Source organism: Marmota monax, unplaced genomic scaffold (assembly GCF_021218885.2).
Source record: "Marmota monax isolate L192 unplaced genomic scaffold, Marmota_monax_Labrador192_F-V1.1 WCK01_AAM20220418_F8-fsc00048, whole genome shotgun sequence".
NCBI lineage: Eukaryota > Metazoa > Chordata > Mammalia > Rodentia > Sciuridae > Marmota > Marmota monax.
The window spans coordinates 3,715,308-3,736,414 of record NW_026694895.1 but is presented as its reverse complement, the minus strand read 5'-3'; the positions used below and the strand labels follow the sequence as shown (position 1 = coordinate 3,736,414).

General features: G+C 32.4%; 1 long non-coding RNA gene across 5 annotated transcripts; it reads left to right on the top strand.

Moving 5' to 3' along the window:
* The first annotated feature begins 800 nt into the window (after positions 1–800).
* LOC124080815 (uncharacterized) lies at positions 801–20,046 on the top strand. 5 transcript variants are annotated; one of them, XR_006847860.2, is made up of 8 exons: positions 801–909; positions 10,992–11,091; positions 11,868–11,947; positions 12,140–12,283; positions 13,283–13,424; positions 15,367–15,486; positions 16,681–16,812; positions 17,831–20,046. It is a non-coding gene; the product is annotated as an uncharacterized LOC124080815 (long non-coding RNA). The 5 variants fall into 5 exon arrangements; XR_009225173.1 differs by having other exon boundaries at positions 16,681–16,891; XR_009225172.1 differs by lacking the exon at positions 17,831–20,046 and having other exon boundaries at positions 16,681–16,937.
* Positions 20,047–21,107: the final 1,061 nt, after the last annotated feature.

Sequence of the window (21,107 nt, the reverse complement as noted above, 5' to 3'; positions counted from 1 at the left end):
AATGTCTATTTTTTGAAGACTATTATATTTAAGTAAAAGGTAAATTATCTGCAGGTGCTATCTATTCTTCTCCCTGAATTAACAAGGATAAATTTAGTCTCCATCAGGTATTCTAATTGGTTTTTGTGATTATTCATCTAATGCATATCCAAGTCACCAAAATAAATTCCGTAAAGCCAGATTTGTATAACATGGCCTCTCACCACATAAAATTAGCAAACAACTAAGTTCACAGTGAATGCTTCTTTCCCCCTTTTTTAAAAATCTCTTATTTTATTTCATTTTCTTTATTTTTTGTGGTGCTGGGAATTGAATCAGGGCCATGTGCCTCAACTTTTGAGCTACATGTATTTTATGTATTCTTTATTTCAAGAGTACTTGCTGTTGGTTTGAAAAGTTCTTTATTCTCCTTTCATTCTCAATTCCCAATCATCCTATTACCAGATCTATTTTTAGGTAATTACAGGGGTATCAATAAAATACTTATGTCCTTCTCAATTAAATGTTTGTTCACAGAAATGAGATTTGAAACACTTATATTTGATCACAGATTATGGAATTTACTTTCTATGCATTTGGTATATACTAAAAAATATTTTGCATGTTGGAAGATATACTTTGTTAAAGTAAAAGATTGCTTAGTCTGCTTTGTCACAAATAATAGTAGTGCCTAACTTCTTGCCCTGACTAATCACTGTTGTAATGTGTGTTATCATCCATAGAAAAAGTGCTGATAGCAGAGGAATTGCTTCATCATGAGACAGGAACATCTCATGTTTTATAAATATCACTGAGGTGCCATCTGAAAGAACATCACAATTTATTATATTATTATTGGTATTAATGTGCCAATTTCTTCATACTCTCATCAATGACAAATATCTCTCTCAAAAATATGTTGCCTGTCTGGTAGGTAAAAAATCATGTTACATTGGAGTCTTGATTTAGAGTTCCCAAGTTTCTTTCTTTCTTTTTTTTTTTAATTTTCTTGTCTTTTTGTCTTTAGCACTTTTTCACATTCACTAATTCACTAATTAATTGTGTTTTATCTTTGGATTATTTGTTCACATTTAAGCTGATATAAACGTAGACAGTGCATATATTTTTCTTCCAGGAACAAGTTAAGAGTTCTGAATGAGATTGCAAGAATGGATGTAAGGAAGTATGTATATAATATATATTTAATATATAATTGGATTTACTTATGCATGTTCACATGTGAAGTATAGATACGTATGGGCAAAGCAACATCACATATAATTATATCTATACCTATACTTGTATCTCTATATAAAAGGAGATATTTTTCCTAGCCTTTCATTTTTCTTGCAAATTTTGAAGTGTCCTTCATCACATAAGTGATTTACATTTTCATGCAGTCAAATATGTCTTAACCTTATTTGGGGGCTTCTTTGTTTTCCTATGTTTTATCACTAGTGTTTTGTTGAATAATTTTAAACACTTACATTTTGACAAAATTGTAGTGTATTTTCATTTACAGGATGACATATGCATATGTAAATTTTCTTCACCTGTAGAAAGCTAACTTACCCAATATTGCTCATAGAATTCATCCTTTTCAGATGGCTAGAAATCTTCTATGCCTTTTACTAATTTCCACAGATATAAGAATCGATTTTAAGACTTTATTCATTTTCATTGATTGATAATTTTTATAAAAATACCATTACATAGTTTATTGATTAATTTGTCACATCTTTACAATATTGGACCTATACATGTAGAAATATATTACTTCTATTTCTGCAGAACCACTTTCAGATACTTTAAAAATATTACATTTTTTTTTAGGTAAGTCTAGCACTTTTTAAGCTATATTAGCATTTTGGTATACTGAAATTTTTGTGGCTACTATAATAGGGATAACTTCAAAAATAATATTAAAAATAATATTTCCTTAGTTATATCTGTTTATATAGCAGAAATTTTTAGACTTTTGTTGGTTGACCCTCTATCCAAATAACTCACTAAATTATGTTAGTTGTTGTATTTGAGAGAGTACTCTTTAATAGAGTATGTTTATATTTTTCCACTTAAACAATTGCCACGTAAGTTTCTAGATGTTTTATCAAGTTGTTTTTCTTTTGCTAAAATACTTAGAAGCATTTTTTTTTAGCATTAAGTGTTGAATTATATGAGCTCTTTACAAGAAAAAGCTGATCACACTTGGAAAAATAACATATAATTCCAATCCCAATAAAGCAGAGAAGTTTGTTTGGACTATCCCCCCCCACACCCTGACCCACCTATAAAAAGTATAATCTCTGGATTGGTGTAAAACTTTTTGAGGATACAGCAACAAAAATAACAACAACAACAACAAAAGAAACTAGTGGATTTTGATCTTTGAAAGTTGAAAAAAATCTCACTGACATCTACATTTATAAAGCTTTTCTTCTGTGATTCTCCTCAGTCTTTAAGAGGAAAGACTCAGAAATAGGATTTAAAAAGAAGTCCGTTTTTGCCTGACCCCTAAATATAAATGTGTAGGCAAGACGCCTAGGAGCTCGGCAGAAAAGCAGTAGCTTGATGATGAAAGAGTTAGGCATACATCCCACTTTCTGCATAATGAAAGGGACAGAATATTTCAGTCAAGTTAGAGGTTATATATAAATACTTTGTGTTTTCCATAGAAACTTCAGAAGAGACACAACTTAATAGCAAACGCCATGTAACAGAACTAAGGGGTTTGCATTGGACTAAGAAAAAAACTGAAAAAGTTAAACTAAACATTAATGAAATATAAAATCAAGTCTCTGTAATTCTAAGCTGATTTACATAATTTGATTGACTAGTAAGAGAGAATTAATACTCTTCAGAGGAAGAAAATACAGGCTATATGATGCATCCTGACCATAATTAATAAAAAATAGAAAATTATAAAACATAACAGGAAAAATGAATATGTGATCCTTAATATTCAGGGACAAAAGCAGTAAATAGAAAAATACTCAAGATGACTCAGAATTGTAATCAGCAAATAAAAATTTAGATGAAAATATTAAGCAATTATATAGACTTGGGAAATATCAGGAGTAAAAATATAAATTAGAAATGAATCAAATGAAAAATTTATAGTTGAAAAGTACATTAACTGACGGAAACTTTACTGGATTAGATCTTAGATGATTATAATTTATTATATCTGAATAATAGAGAAAAAAAGAAGGATATGAAACAAATAAAACCAGCCCAAACAACACATTACATAAAAAGCAATTCAACATCCATGAAATTTGAATCACAGAAGAAAATGGGTGAGAGAATGGGACAGAAAGTATCTGCAGAAAATAATAGCCTTTATCTCAAGTTTGGTGGAAAATATCCAGACACTAAATAAATCCCAATCATGAAAAATAGCATGAAAAAACATATCTAGGCTCTCAATTTCAGTTTAACATCAAAGAGAAAAAAAATCTTTAAAATAATCACTGGCAAAAATGACACATTGAACTAAAAGTCTTTAGGGAAACAGCTAAGTGAATGAAGCTAACTTCCCAGAAGAAATAGTGGTGGCCAGAATAGAATGAGACATCATTAATGTGTGTGTGTGTGTGTGTGTGTGTATATATATATATATATATATATATATATATACATGACCAATGTGATTCTGCAGCCTATATACTCAGAAAAATGAGAAATTATATCCCACCTGATTCAAATGTATGATATGTCAAGGTCATTGTACTGTCATGTGTAACTAATTAAAACAAATAAAATAAATAAATAATAAACAAACAAAACCACAACTCTTATACTAGATTTCTAAGTTTAATCAAATTACCATTTAGAAATGAATGATAAAGTTATTACCGAAAAGTATTAGGTGCAAAAACTTTGTCAAAAAAGTAAAGCTGTTACATAAGAAGTGCCTAAAGAGGGTTTTCAGGATATATGGAAATAATATCAAATGGAAACCAAGTTTTACAGGAACAAATAAAGAACTATAGGAAGAGTACGTATGTTATTAAGTAGATCTTTTAATTCTATCTGATGTACTTGTATTAGTCTCATGAAAGATACATTTTTATTCAAGTATTAACAACAATAAACATGCATTTGAAAATAGGTGAAGTAAAATACATGAAACAAGCCAAAAGGGTGATAATGAAAATGGATATAGATCATCAAAAATTTCCTAAGTTGTGCATAGAATAGTTTTTGAGTATAACCAGTGACTATGGATTCACATTTTAATATCTAAATAAGCACTAAAATACAAAAAGGCATAGCTAAAATATTTCCAGAGAAGATAAAATATAATATTAAAAAATATTTCACTTCAAATACTAAAGCAGTGGAATGGGAACAGAAGAATATACAGCAGTCTGGACAAATAGAAATCACATGTCATGATGCTGAAATTATACCCAAACCCAGAAATACCTATATCAAATTATGAGACTGGATATTTCAAGAAAAATATTTTCCTGGATTAGGAAAAAAGCAAAAACAAGCCATGTGTGCTTCATAAAAATATACTTGAAACACAAAGACACATATTGGTTAAAAGTAAAAGAATGAAAAGATTTAAGAAAACTCTTGCAACTGCACTAATATCAGACAAATCAAATTTAGAAAGGGGATTCTTTTGTCATGAGTAAAGAGTCAGATTAATCAACAGAAATATTAAATGTATTAAAAACCAATAATAAAATGTCACAACTCATGAAGGAAAAACTGTTAGAATAAAAGTGAAATATCGGGGCTGGGGTTGTGGCTTAGTGGCAGAGCACTTGTCTCATACATGTGAACCTAGGGCCCCATACGTCTAGTGGCAAGCTCTCTACTGCTGAGCCAAAATCCCAGCCCTTACTGTAAAGTTTCTTAGGCCATCTCTCGGAGGAGGACATATTTCTTATGTATGCCACTTACACGTACGTGTGTGTGTGTGTGTGTGTGTGTGTGTGTGTTTGAGAGAGAGAGAGAGAGAGAGAGAGAGAGAGAGAGAGAGAGAGAAGATGAAATCCTTTCCCAAGTACTGTTTATTTTTCAGAAATTTCTAAGAAGTTTTATCCCTTTTTGACATTTTTTCTGGTTTAACTGCTGTGTATTTATTCTATTTTTCCATTTTCTTTTGTATTTTTTTTTCAGACTTGAATTCACTTTAATTTTCTACTAAAGATTGGAACAATGTACATTTAAAGACACCCTTTATTCCAAAGCTTGGGATGAAGAACAGAGGGGGAAACATTGATATGAGCCTCATAGTGTAAATATATATAATATATGTAAACATATATTCTCGTCCATGTCTTTAGTCCAAGCTATCAGTGGTCTGAAACAATAAAATAAATACATTGTGTGTTAACTATAGGAGACTGTCTTACACATGATTTTATAGTACACAGATTATCAAACTGAACTACTACATACACAGTGGTCCTCAATAGAGTTGTTTTACAATCATTACTTTTGTAAATTTGGGGCAAGTTGACGGAGAGGGTGGTGATGGACATTTTTGAGGGAATAAAATGTTCTACATTTTTAAATTAGGTATCTTGAATTGGTAATCTTCTTCCTACCCCTTTTAGAATCCCAGTGAAACTTCCTTTGGTTATTCTTTTCAAATATATTTCTTTACGCTGAAATTTTGTGGGAAATTTGGTGCTTTAGGGTGGCAGTTAGGTAGGGGCAAGAAAGTCTTAGATACCAACTTTATCAAAGTGCCTAGTTGTCTGGCATATTATTATTCACTTAGAATATTTTGGAAATCACATTTAAAAATTTTATAACATAGTTTAATAGAACTCAGTGGGACTAAAATATTTTAGAAATTGAACAAAAACTCAGTTACATTGTCTTATTATTATTATTAATTATTTTATTTTAAATTGAACTTTTTAAAGCACAGCAGATACCTTGGACCAGGAGAAGTTACTATGTTGCCTTGGCAACATTTCATATTTTGGGCAAAATATATTGTCAAAAATTAAGTGAAGTATCAAGACTATAAAATATTATCAAGGACATTTTTTTTTTTACATTAGGCCAAGGGAAAGGTGAATGATGAAAAGTACTGATTATTCTTGTGACTATTTGAAGTACCAAAGTGAGAAATCTGCATCCTGAAATAGAAAACAAACAAATGCAACCAATGTTCTCATAGCAACAAAGCTAGAGCCACTGAGTTCTCACCTAGTCCATGATAGTGTGGAAGTGGTTCTGTTAACATTCATGGCTATGAGTGGCAACTACCCTTGCTTAGCTGGAGCCTTGCTTCTCTGCTTATCTGTTCTCTCCCTCTTTGATCTCTGTCAGAATATAATGTATTCTTTCCATGTCCATGTATTTCACAGTCTGTAAACCCATTCCTTAACACCGATAATTTTGTCCAATAACATTCAGCCTCATTTGTTAGGGGTTTTGAATTTTGTAGAAACAGAGAGCAACAAAGAATTGGAATAAGTAAATCCAATCTTAGTTAGGCCAGCTGGTAACTCTGGGATCTTAGGAAAACAATATAACATACTTGAAATACAATAATAAGACTATGTTTTGAAAAATTTTTAAATTAAAAAATATAACATTTAATTTTACATGAAAACAAAAATTGTACCTATTGAGATAACTTGTGTTCAAGATATGTATTCATTCTGTAATGTTTATGTAAAGTTGAACATATCTGTCTTCTCAAATATTTATTATTTCTCAAATACCTATCATTTCTTTATGGTAAAATTTTCCAAATTTTTTCTTAGTTTTTAAAAATGTACTGTACATTATTATTGTTTTATAGTCATCCTACTGTGCAAGAGTAAAAAAGAAGAGAACTTCTTTTTCCTATCCTAAAATAACTTGGTATCCATTGATCAAACTTTCCCTATCTCTCCCAGTCTCTGGTAACTCCCTTCCTATTCTAAAATTAACATTTTTAGATTGTACTTATGAATGAGACCATGTGGTACTTGAAAGACTGAGTTGGTTTAATATGTACACGTAGAGTCTAGATTACAACAGAGGCATAATTAATCCTGGCTAACTTCTATTTTGTTTATATGCATCACATGAAGTGTCAAATTATCCTGCATGGTTATTCATTTACTTTATTTATTAGATAATTAACTAACATGCCACTTTTATACTCATATCAGAAATAGAAATTTGTACTAACATCATGGAGGAAAAAAAAGCTAGTAATACAAATTAAAAAAATGATTCTTCTATGCAGGTAACATGCATTCTTAAAGGTTTTCATAAACTAATACACTAATATTCAAAATTGTGTATTCTATAAAACGTTTTAAAATAGTGAATACTTCTGAAATAAATTCTAGGATTTCTAATACAAAGTTGACTGATCCCAAGTTTTTACTTACCTTCCTTTTCCAAATCCCATGAAAAAGACAAGGAAAATGTAATTATGAGAATAAATTCATAATAGCACTAGCAAGCTGGATAGGTGCCATTAGAAAGCCAGAAAAGACAAGAATTCAGAAAGCTATGAAGCAGATGCTATCAACTTGAGAGAGAACTCATGAGAAACAAGAATTTTGCAACCTCATAGAAATGAAAATTGATATCTTTCTGAAAGCTGAATTTTCCTAGTACAACCATAAAAATTCTATTATCAGAGATACTGCAGGCTGACCAAAGAAAAAGGTTATGTGGCAGATCTCTGTTTGTTACATCATTCTCAGATTAAATCTGTGCATACAATTCTCGAAATAAGGAGGATGTTATTTCCAAGGAGAGTTGCAGATTTGGCATTAGGGCCAAAGAGACAGAACAGTGAGTGCCACAGGTGGGAAGCAGGCCACCAAAAGGTAAATCATCCTGCCTAGATTAAAGATACCACCCCCACCCCCCCACCCAGTACTAGAGGAAAGGTTTCCTGCTGTCAACCTTTGCTCTTCATAGGCAAAAGCTGGCTTTGTTTTTCCTGGAGGAAATCATCTTCTCTTACACACAACTAACAGTATTCTCAGGGCTAACTCTTCTCCAGTTCTGTGTCTTACATAGTCTCATCTTTTCACAGAAGACTTGTAGGATTACCTTTTTTTTTTCTACCAGGGATTGAACTCAGGGGCACTTAACCATTTAGCCACATTCCCCACTCTCCTCCCCATTGTTTTTAATATATATTTTATTAGAGATAGGATCTTGTTGAATTGCTTAGGGTCTCCCTAGGTTGCTGAGTCTGGGTTGAACTCATGATCCTTCTGCCTCAGCCTCTTGAGTCACTGGGATTACAGGTGTGCAGGACTACCTTACTTCAAGAAGAACCTCTTTGCTATTCTGTACTTCATCCCTCATTTATTTTTTTAGCACTTATTATAAATTGAACTTCTTTTATCTGACTGCTTACTTTTATTTATCTGTCTCTCAACTAAAATGTAAGCACCATCACTGTGACCTTGTTTTGTGTCCATGATACTCTCCCCTGCCTTGCTCAGATTTTGACACATACACACACAAATAATTACTCAACCAAAGTTTTTTGCATGGATATTGTATGAATAAAACACCTGTGGAACATTTCAAAATAAACCATGTTTCTAGCTACAAGGAAAATGCTATTTCTTAGAAATAACATAAGACATGTACTTTACTTTACATGTACTTTAATACAATACATGCATTTTGCAATACTCTAGAAATTAGTTACAAATAGGTAACAAGGAATGAACAAACAAAATATCCATCTAAAGCTATGACAAGTTAACTCTTGAGGTTAAACAAAATGCCACTGAGATTATACATTTTAGAAATGTATACAAACCACAGACTACATAAATAAACTGTTGGAGTGAGCTAGAAGTATATATTTTTTAAATGTGAAAGTTTAGGAAAATATAACTATTCACTTTAAGAAGCTGAAACAATTTAAAATGTAAAGTACACGACACAATAAAAACAAGAGCGGAAGTAGATTTCATCCATTAAACCAAAAATTGATTCCAGGGAAAGAAACAATAAAATAACAAAATTTGGAAAGTCTGGTTAATACAAGTCCTGTTGGTTTGCTAAGGATGCCATCATTGAACACCATAAAATCATGGCTTAAATAACAGAGATAAATTTTCTTACAATTCTGGAGGCTGGAAGTCCAAGATCATGGTGTCAAATGGTCTGGCGTCTCCAGAGGGCTTTTACTTGTCCAGAGCTGTCTTCTCACTGCATCCTAACATGGACTTGCCTCTGTTTGATCATGTCTCTGGGGTCTCTTCTGCTGGTGCTAATCTCCTCTCCTTACAAGAATTCTAGTCAGGTTCAATTAGAGCTCACCGAGTGGCCTCATTTTAACTTACTTACCTTTTTAAAGGCCCTGGCTCTAAACACTGTTACACTCTGAGATATTGGAGGTTAGAACTTCAAAGTATGATCTTTTTGTCAGTACCTAGCATAAGGCAACAGATATTAAAAAACTACATTAGTCATGAAAAGCATTGATATTAAAAAGAATTTAAATATCTTCATAAAAATTGCATTAAAATACTACTAATATATTAATGTTTTGTGCATGGAATCAATAAATCCCAGAAAATGAAAATATCCAAAATTGATCCATGAAACAGTAAAAAACTTGAATATTCTATTGACTTCAAAAAATGTAAATGATAATTAAATTGAACCCTTCATCCAAATTATTGCCTTTAAAGTCACCAGACCCAGACAACTTCAAGTAACATAGTTTCCTATACAAACATCATTTCTTCCCAGAACAGAAAAAAATAAATTTCTCAACATATTCTTTCAGAGTAATATCTTTGATTCCACAACAGAATAAGAATATTAGAAATACAATGTCTCAAGTTAATTCAAAATAATTATAAATATCCCCAAACACATTTGTTTATGAAAACAGAGCATAAGAAGATTAATACAACATGCTCCTGTAGTTATCCTAAAATGTAAGGAAGATTTAGCATTAGGTAATATATGAACATAATTAGATTAACATGGAAATATTGAATAGAATATAAAATAAAGATGCAAATGATTTTATTACAAGTTATTAGACATCTCTCACTTAAAAACAGTAATTCAGGAAAAGAACATTTTCAAACTTGAGAGACTGGAATTATGAGAAACATTATATTTAGAGTAGCAATGTGAGGAGAATTTTCTCTAAGGTAAATTGAAATTTTTGAAAAAACTCTGAATGCCCTACTCAATTCAATAAAGCCAGAGAAATTACATATAGAGTAGATTTGTCTTTGGTCAGCATTCTGATTTGGAGCAATTGTTTCACATGTAGCCTTAATGTGAACTTAACCTCCAGATATCAATATATAAATATTCCCTCAACATATACCTCTTCTTCTACACACACATAAATTTAAATATATATTTGTTATATTTTGAATGCATATTTGATGTATACTGAATATATATTTCTATATTCATATATATAAATATTACTTAAGGAATTTATTTAGAAATCCATGCATCTGTTTATAGTATACCAAAGGCAATCATTTATGTGCTTTAGAAATTATTAATTTATATATCAAGGGTCTGTGATCAAAAAAGCTATTTTAAGCAGAAGACTTTAGTAAATTTAACCACCAGTAGTTTGTATTACAGGTTCTATTTGTGTCTGTAGCAGCCTCAATGCAAATAGTGGTAAGATACTTAAGGATCAATTGAATGCTTGTTATTATTGGACACAAATTTGCTTGTAATATTGTTTGTTATTTTTAACATGTAAAATTATTTAAGTGTAAAATAAAAGCTGATGAAAGGACCTGAGGTCAATGTACGGCAACCCAACTGTATCCTTAGCATATTTCTTCTGATGACCACACCAGTGCTTCACACACTTCTCTCATAGTATATAATATACTTCTATGTATTAATAGTGCCTCCAAAGCAAATGCTCCACCATAATTGCATTGTACTTTCTAGGAATAGTGCATAAATGAATGTGCCAAAGATTCATTTGAGTTCAATTTCATACTCATTTTCCCCTGTGTTATATGGGGCTAGAAACTTAAATTATATTTCCTATTCTCTCTTGCCAGATGATGCCTGTTTAGATTTTGCCAGCGTGAAGCACTTGAAGTAGACTGGACTCTGAGAAGAGGAGGAACCATACTATTTATGCATAGCCGGCTGGGGGAGGTGACTGTTGGCTCCAGCACTGGGGGCAAGCCAGCAGCAACTGTGGGAGGGCTGACATCAGGCTCCTGCAATATCAGAGTGTGGGCTGCTAACTGCCTGCTTATCTGCCTTAACAGCATTTCTGTAGCACTCTGTGGCCAAGGCAGCAGCCTCAGAAATGGGCCCACCTTACCACTTCTTTAATCTCTGACCCTTCTAATCACTTTTATAGCCAGTTCCACTTATAACTATTCTTTGAAATAACCAGACTGGTTTCTGTTTCCCTGCCTGTACTGATATGAGATGCTAAGGAATCTGAATACAGGATGCTTAAAGAAGATAGATGTGAAATATGAATAAACTGTGAAGTATAGTATTGTATTTAAGATTTTGAGCTGATAAGAGCTGCATAAAAACTAGTAACTATTATTGATTCTGGTTACTTGCTGGACAATAGTAATATTTTAGAATTATACCCAAGCAAAGATTTCTTAGTTTTGGGAATTCAAATTTCTGATTCTCTTGTATGGGTTGTTATTTTGTTTCATTATCTAAGGATTTGGTTTAGGCTAGGTCTGGCAATCTACCATGTTCTTGTTCTACAGCCTTTGTAGCTGTGTTAGGAAATTATGTTTTGCTTTGGCATGTAAAATTTTGCAAATTGAAAATTTCAAAACACCATTCTAAAATTAGCTCTAAAAGGGAAGTTCTTCTTGGAAAGTTGTTTACCAATAATATATGACTCTCAATCAATATTCATCTCACTAAAGTTATTTTTTTTAATATTTATTTTTTAGTTGTAGTCGGACACAGTACCTTCATTTTATTTATTTTTATGTGGCACTGAGGATCAAACCCAAGGCCTCACATGTGCTAGGTGAGTGCTCTACCGCTGAGCCACAACCCCAGCACCTCCTGAAAGGTATTTTTGAAACTGATATCATATTAACACACATGCCTTGGAAAGCTTCAGATATCACCTTATTAATGCCTAAAAATCCTATGAATTTTGAGAAGTTTTAAATTTTACCCAAGTTTGTATGAACTGATTTTGTTTTTGTCATTACAGATTGTATCAGAAGCCAAAAGAAGCCATGATTATTGGGAGAAAGGGCTGGGAGTGAGTGTGGAATGAAGGGAAGAGTATTTCTATATAAGAGTTTAAATAGAAGAATTGCAGCATGGAGTTTTGTGTGAATAGGATGGCAGAAAGGTAATGTAGTGAATAGGTTTTTTTGATAGGTGGAAAGTTTACTTATTTGAAATTGGATATAATTTCTCTAAAAGTGTGCTCCAGATATATTGATCTGTTTCAGATATGTACTGTTTGTAAGTGCAGAAATAAAATACCATAATCATTAACCAGGAGCCAAACACTTTATCTTAAGTGTTGAAAATGTCCTAATAAGTAAACAATTCCTAGAAAAAGAAATAATGTTATATGCTATATGAGATTGTTTTGAAATATTTGGATTTATCATAAAGTCTTTTTTGAGTAATACATACTTTTAAACCCAAACATTATGTGTGTGTGTATGTGTGCGCGCATGAGTGCATGTAAATATGGCGCTATTCCTTGAAATAGATTATCTAATACAGAAAATGGTAACAAGTTTATTTCTGTTCTCAAAATTTCATGTAACAAGTCTTCTGGAAGTTTTTGTAGTGTTTAGTGAAGAGAGTTTGGCACAGGAATTGGGAACTGATCCTCTAAAAATGCTTTCCACTAATTTATATAGTCCAAACCAATTGTGTTGGCTCCCTGTGTTTGTTCGGGTGATGAGGAAACAAATATCAGACATTTTTTTTTCTGGGTGCAATTAAAAATAAACTTATTTATTGATGCTACTAAAATCTCAATTTTAAAATTGATAAAAATGCAAATAATTCTATAATACAAATCCTGAAAACTGAATATAAGACGTCTAAATTTATAGCCCCCAAACAATTCAATAGAGGATGTTATCATACTCCATTCACAGTTGCTATTCTGGATTACATGAGGCTGTTATGGTTTAAATATGTGGTGTCCCCCAAAAGCTCATGTGTGAGAAAATGCAAAAATGTTAAGAGGTGAAATCATTGGGTTATGAAAGCCTTAACTCAATCAGAGCATTAATTCTCTGAAAAGGATTAACTGGATGGTAACTGAAGGCAGGTAGGATGTGGCTGGAGGAGGTGGGCATTAAGGGCATATCTTTGGCATTTGTAGTTTGTCATGAGGAGGAGACTTTCTCTGTGCTTCCTGTTGTAATGTCCTCAGCTGCTTTCCTCACCCTTCCACCATCATGTTCTGCTTCACTTCAAGCCCCAAGGAATGGAGCCAACCATCTATGGACTGAGACCTCTGAATTGTGAGCACCCAAATAAACTTTTCCTCCTTTAATTGTTCTTTTCAGGTCTTTTAGTCACTATGGTGAAAAAGCTGACTAAAACAGAGGCACAGGCAGTAAGAAGCCTCTATTATCAGGCTGCTTTCACTCTGGCCGTGAACAAGTGAATCTGCAGACTCTTTCGTTTTAGTTTGAATTGACTCTGGTTTTGCACAGCAGAAGCAGCCACTGGGAAATGGCCCCCTTCTCATTGGAGGCTTTCCAGGCATTGATGAAATCTGACTATATGTAGAGCACTAGCTACAGCGAATTCTGGGAAAATAACTTCCCTGCCTCTGAAGTACAAACATATAAGTGGAATGGAATGAAGATACTAGAGAATCATAAACAGTATGTGGTTACAACAAGAACAATGTAAGAATTATTTTAAATCATGAAGAGTTGAGATACACAGTCTAAATCTGTTTCTATTTTTCACAGTCGATTGCTTTATTATTATTATTATTAGATTTATATAGTTTTTAGCCGGTAGGGGGATTTGCTATGGAGTGCTCTTGGGGAAATAGAAGATAAGGAGGGAAAACAAGATTGGGTGGAAGAGAAAACTGACCAAGGGAGTAATGAGTAGCACTTAAGTCGATCACTTGGATGCCACCTATAATTTTCCATGCCTCCATTGCACGAAAGTAACCAACTTTTTTTTTTTTTAACAATAAGGGTCAATAACTCATTTGAGAATGGTGACTGCTCTTGTTGCCTGCTAGTGCTTTGACATAAATTGCCTAAGTATTTAGATGCAAATTATAGCCTATAGTTCAATGGGACTATTGCCAAACCTCTAGCAGAAGTATTCACAAACAAAAGTATTCATTGCTTTGCTAGGATTAGAAACATTTTTTGAAAAAATTATCCAGAAAATGCAGAATACCCTGAATTTGAAAGGGAGTAATAGTAAAAACTGTGCTACATGGTTGTTGTAATCACTTATAAATCATTGAAAACAAGTATGCAACTATTGTTGCAGAAGAAAGTCTGGTTTAATATAATAATACATAGTTGTTTTGATGGAGATGAAAATGTTCTTTTGTAGTATTTTGTTATGGTTTGCTTGATAATGAATGGCATGTTAACATGATGTAAAGTTATCTTCCTTTTGGGAATATTTGTGCATGTATATTAGGACATCATGCAAAACAAACATTTTGGTAGATATGTAAGCACTGAGGACATTTCAATTTTTCTGCAGTTCAAAAAATCATTTTAGAGAAGGTATAATATCATTATCCCAAGCTTGTGGAAAAGCCAAAACAAAGTAATAAATCCATTATAAATAAGTTAAGAAATTCCTGCTTTGAGAATGTACTCTGCATGTCTGCTAAAGAGAGAATATTTTCCCTGAGTAGTATTTTAAATATTATTTCAATATCAATAGTCCTGGCGCTGAATGAATTAAAATTTCCCAAAGAGATTCCTTTTGAGGAATCAAAATTCCTTAATGATCAATGAGAGAAAAAGAAAAGTCTATTATATTGTGAAAGTATGTATTTTTTTTTACATTTGTGTTCTTATAGATGTTATGTACTTATATATTATGTGTTCTATGTATATAGGTGAAAAGAAGTAGTCCTTATCTAAAAGTGCAGGTGCGCCTGAGGTTATACACACTGTAGACTGAGTACCTAAGGTATTTTCTGTGTATGATTAGGGGCAATAACTTATTTTAAAAATGATGACTTCTCTTCTTGCTTGCTAGTTCTTTGACACAAAAGCCCAAGTGCTTAGATAAAAATTATAGTTCAATGGGACTCTTGCCAAATCTGAAATAAAATCATGCACTTTTTAAAGTGAAGTCTAGAGTTTATGACTTCCAGGCTTTCTTTGTAACATTCTCATTTTTTTCTTCATTCCGGCTATTATTTGCCAATGGATTCATTTTAATTTTTCCTTTTCTATTCAATTACAGCATTAGGTTAACTATCTCCAGTTCTTCAATCTTGTTTCACAAATAAGAGAACATATCTACAGTGAATTCAGGTGGAGCCACATTTGTAGGATATTAGAAGGTTGTCTGCATCTGGAAGAGGTGTGAGCATTATACTCTCTTGACATTTCTTACAAATGCATTATCTTTAATTAAGGAAACCTGATGTAGTCATTTAATTGGGTACTCTACATTTGAATTCTTAACTTTTGAAAATAAACATTCCTGTCAAGCCAGAATAGAAAATAGAATTTGTAAAGTTGAAAATTTTGTATTATTGCTCTGACTGATATGGATGGGATGTTATTGGAACTAAAAAACAGCTCAACACTAATAACCATTTGTTTTAGATTCCAGATCTGATTATATAAAAGTGCTTTTTTCTAATACTTTAAGGATCATTATTTATTCTTATCCTTACTTCAATAGGATCTTATAAAGTCTTTCTCAAATGGGTCACATTTCTAATTCTACTGTACTACTAATAGATTCTTCATTGAAGAAATGTACTAGAAAATTCTAAATATTCAAACATTTTTTTCTATTTAATGTTCAATCAATAAATTTAAACAAAAAGCCCTTCAGGGATACTAAGAGCCTATACAGGCATTACCAAAAAAAAATCTTTAATTTGTACTAGGCAAAAATGCATGACATAATTTTACATGAAAAAGCTAAAGTGAGGTCAGAGGTATAGCCCATGTAACATTTCTTCAAAAGCATAGGTCAGAAGTTCTTATGGATGGAGAGAGACATCTGTTGCAGTAGTAGACCTGGGGTTCCCTTGAAAATTGGACTTTTTGTCTGTTACACAACTTATTTATGATAAAAAGGAATATATGCTTGGATGTTGGATTTTGGTAATGGTACAAAATAAAAGATAAATTTATCTTCACCGCTGGTGATCTAATCACCAATAAAATCAAATATTTAATACTTGATAATTCTTTTATGACTTGTGTAGTATGTTTTATTTCTCATAGTGTAGTATGTTTCCAGTGACAACAAGAAATAAAAGGAAACAGCTATGCTTAGCTATGCTAACTGTGCATTTTTTAAGATCTCAAATCAAACACCAATAACTCAGAAAAGATTTACCTGATATTAATGATCAAGCCAACTGCCTAAGTTTTATTTAATAATTTCACTATTATCCACTTCTAAATATTTACCACAGTTGTAATTCTCCATTTTTTATAATTGTCTGATGCCTGACTCCCCTACTACAATGGACAGAAATTTTGTTCTTTGGTTTTCTTTTCTCTCTCTCTCTCTCTCTCTCTCTTTTTTTTCCAGGAGTGAATTAGTTGTTCTAAACAAAACCAAAAACACAACAGCAAGTTCAACTATTCTGTAGACCAAAATTAGAGGAAAACATCTCCCAGTAATTTAGGCTGATACTTCAGAAGTACTCCAGAAGAGATGGAGGTGAAAGGATGATAGAGAACAGATCCAATACACAGGGGACGAGGTGGAAAGCCAAGAAGAAAAGCAGGGGAACAGAGTGGTATTGACTTGCTCAAGACAAATAAAGATTGTGGCATATTGTATGATTGGCAGCCTGGCCACTGATATTTTTTAAAGCTTCCTAGATGATTTTATTATGTAACCAAGGTTCAGAACCACTGGATTAAGAAAAGTAACATTCAATATACTTAAATTATGTAAAAATTCTACTTGTGTTCATAGTACTGTATACTGTGAAATATACTTTATATAAAGTTCTATGTAAAATACCTCCTACAAAAAGAAAAAAAAAGTCTTCTAAATCCTAACAGTTCAGAGAGAAAAGGAAATATGTATAGCCATAATGTGAAAATGTATAAAAATATATTTGTTAAATTGAATTCAGAGAAAGGATGATTTAAAACATTAAAATATTATTTCATATTCATATCGTCATAAATGGAAGGAACCCTAAAATATCAAAGGTGTGAAGAAATACCAACTTTTATATATTTCTGATGCTAATGTAATGATGAAATTACTTGAAAAACAATGTAGCTATACATAGAGAAGTTGAACTTGAGACCTAAAACGTCTTGGGTTTTCTTCTAAGCATATACTTTAGAGAAATTTTTGTTCATGTGAGAAAGGAAGTCATGTTCACTGCATAATTTTAAAGGCAACAAATTAGACATCTATCAGTACACAAATGAATTCAAACACTATCAGATGTATTATGATGAAATAGTTCTTAGGTCATGTTACAGTTTGGGTGTGAGGTAAATCCCCAAAGCTCACTTGTAAGACAATGCAAGAAGGTTTGGAGAGAAATGATTGGGATAGAGTCTTAACCTAATCAGTGAATTAATCCCTGATGGGATTAACTAGGTGGTGGCTGGAGGTAGGTGGGGTGTGGCTGGGGGAAGTGGTTCATTGGGGGCGTGGCTATGGCATATATATTTTGTGTCTGGAGCACGAAGACTCTCTCTCTGCTTTTCAGTCATCATGTGAGCTGCTTCCCTCTTCCACACTCTCCCACCATGATGTTCTGCTTCACCTGGAGTCCTGAGGAACAGAACTGGCCTTCAATGGACTAAGACCTCTGAAATCGTGAGCCCTCAAATAAACTTTCCTTCCCTAAAAGAATTCTGGTCAGATCTTTTAGTCCCAGCAGCGAAAAATGCTGACTAAAACAGGCCCATAGATTATTATCTATATGATTCGTAGTTTACTATCTATGTTAGTTTTCTGTTCATAGTTTGTAATTTACATTAGTTTATATTATAGTTTATTATGTATATTATTTAGTTTTTGCTGCATCATAACACAGTCTTAAAACTGATTTAAAGCTACATCCATTTGTTTAGTTCACATTTTTGTGGGTAGGTAATTTTAGCTGGGTTCACTTGCAAAGTTTTGTTGGACCTGTCTGGGCTTGACCAGCAGCTGCTGGTACTTGGGCTCATTTATAGATCTGGAGGTTGGCTGGCTGTTGGCTGGATGCAAGGCTGAGTTATGTGTCTCTCATCAGGAGTCAGGCCAGCCTATGCTTTTTTGCATAGTGGTACTTGCAGGATTTCCAACAACATCAAATAGTCAAGATCCAATGTAGAGGCACTTTCTAAGCTTCTGCTTATGTACCATTCACTAATATTCTGCTGGTCAAAGAAATCAAGTGGTCAATCCAGATTCAAGTAGTGATTTCTTAATAGGAGAAATGGCAAAAAAAAAAAAAAAATGTTGGCTTTGTTTTTTCCCAATTTACCCTTAGGATTAGTATTTTCAAACTCAGTTTTAGAAAAGTGCTTATGAGCTCCATATATTGAACATTCACCAATACCCCAAGCAGGATCTGGAACAACTCTCTATTTTCAATCCCTTTAGTGTTGCTACAGCAAAATTGATTATCGTTGATAAAGATAATAAACTGTATCTGTCAGTTCAAGTGTATTGTCCAAAAATTAGTACCAAATTTACAAACAACCAGTCAAATAAATAAATTTGGTTGTAGGGGGATTGGAAACTGAATAAATGACTGTAGACCTTCTGAATGTGAGTTAAAATTGGATCATATATAAGTTTTGGCATAGGTTAAAGACATAATTAAATGAAAGAAAGCAAGTTACATAAAAATATTTGCTGCAAACAACAATTATATAAAGTTTTAACAGAAAATGTTGTGTAGAGATACATTTAAAGGCATATTTTGATGAAAACAAAAATTGAAATATATATACAAATTTCAAGGAGGTAGTTGGTTCTGAAGAGAAAAATGATGACAAAAATATGTGAAGTGGAAAATAAATATAATTAATTTTCATTTTAAATCTATTTGAAGCAACAGAAACAAATACAAATGGAAATTATTATATGATATAAATGATAAAAAGTGAAACTCAAATGACTAGGGAAAATTCATACATTTACATTAATGGACCTGAGAACTTGAGGGACATTCAAAACATTAGATCCTGCTGGACACAGGGTTACTCCTGTAATCCCAGTGGCTCAGGAGGCTGAGGCAAAAGGATTGCAAGTTCAAGACCAGCCAGGGCAGTTTAGCAAGACCCTGTCTCAAAAATAAAAAGGGCTGGAGATGTGGCTCAGTGGTTAAGTGGGTTCAATCCCTGGTACCCAAAAGCTTAGATTCTTACACTATACACCAGAATTAATACCAAATAAATCAGATATTCTGTTGTTAAAAATCAAGGAAAACTGGGGCTGGAGTTGTGGCTCAGAGGTAGAGTGCTTGCCTACCATGTGTGAGACCCTAGGTTTGATACTCAGCACCACATAAAAATATAAAATAAAATATATTGTCCACCTATAACTAAAAAATAAATATAAAAAAATCAAGGAAAACTAGTACTTTAAAATTAATCATTTTTTTTTTATAAACTGAGTGGAGAAAATTTTCTGTGATTAAATTTGGTCATGAAAACAATGAGAAAGATCTTATGCTTTGAAATTGCTAGATCTATAAGACATATTGCAGGGTAAGAAAGCAGAACAATGTGTGTGGTATACTTCCTTTTGAATAACAGTAAAAACTCAATAGTGCAATGTACTGACATTTGCTTATGGGGAGGGAGGAGGCAAACAGGATGAAATAGCAATGAACCCATAATTTCTTGTAATATATGTGGCTTTGACTTTACAACCATTTTCACCATGCATTCCTAAATAAATAATTAATTAAAAAACATGAACAACAAAGAAAACTCAAAGTTCACTTGGTATCTTATTTTTGATAATATTGATATTATACTTTTAATGCATTTAATCTACATTGTAGTATATTATAAAAATTATATTTTGGTAATTTTGAAACAACATTTTCAATGAAAGATTGAAATATACACTAATATAAAATCAATAAAATTCAGAAGAAAACATTTTTTGTTCAAATTTGAATTTTACATACTAATATGAACTCATTTCTATTTTTTTTTTAAATCCTATATCCTGCTTTGTGCACTGAAAGAGCATAGAAATAATGTCAAAATATTCTTTGGTCTGCAATCTCATTTAGTGATCCTTTGTTAAAAACAGCTAGACAGCTAGGCTGGTTCCATAGTCTAGCTTTTGTGAATTGAGCTGCTATAAACATTGTTGTGGCTGTGTCACTAGAGTATGCTGATTTTAAGTATAAACCAAGGAGTGGGATAGCTTGATCAAATGGTGATTCCATTCCCAATTTTCTGAGTAATCTCCATACTGCTTTCCATAGTGGTTGCACCAATTTGCAGTCCTATCAGCAAGTATGAGTGTTACTTTTTTACCACATCCTCACCAATATTTATTGTTGTCTGTATTCTTGATGATTACCATTCTGACAGGAGTGAGATAAAATCTTAGAATAGTTTTGATTTGCATTTCTTTAATTGCTAGAAATGTTAAACACTTTTTCATATATTTGTTTATCATTTGTATTTCTTTTTCTGTGAAGTGTCTGTTCAGTTCCTTAGCCCATTTATTGATTGGGTTATTTGCTTTTTTTTTTTTTTTGGTGTTAGGTTTTTTGAATGAATAAAGAAAATGTGGGATATATACTCAATGGAATATTACTCAGCTATAAAGAAGAGTAAAATTATGCAATTTGCTAGTAAATGGTTGGAGTTGGAGAATATCATGCTAAGCGAAATAAGCCAATCCCACGAAACCAAAGGCTGAATGTTTTCTCTAATATGTGGATGCTAATTCACAATAAGGTGGGTGGGGGGCACTAGGGAAGAATAGCATTACCTTAGATTAGGTAGAGGGAAGTGATGGGAGGG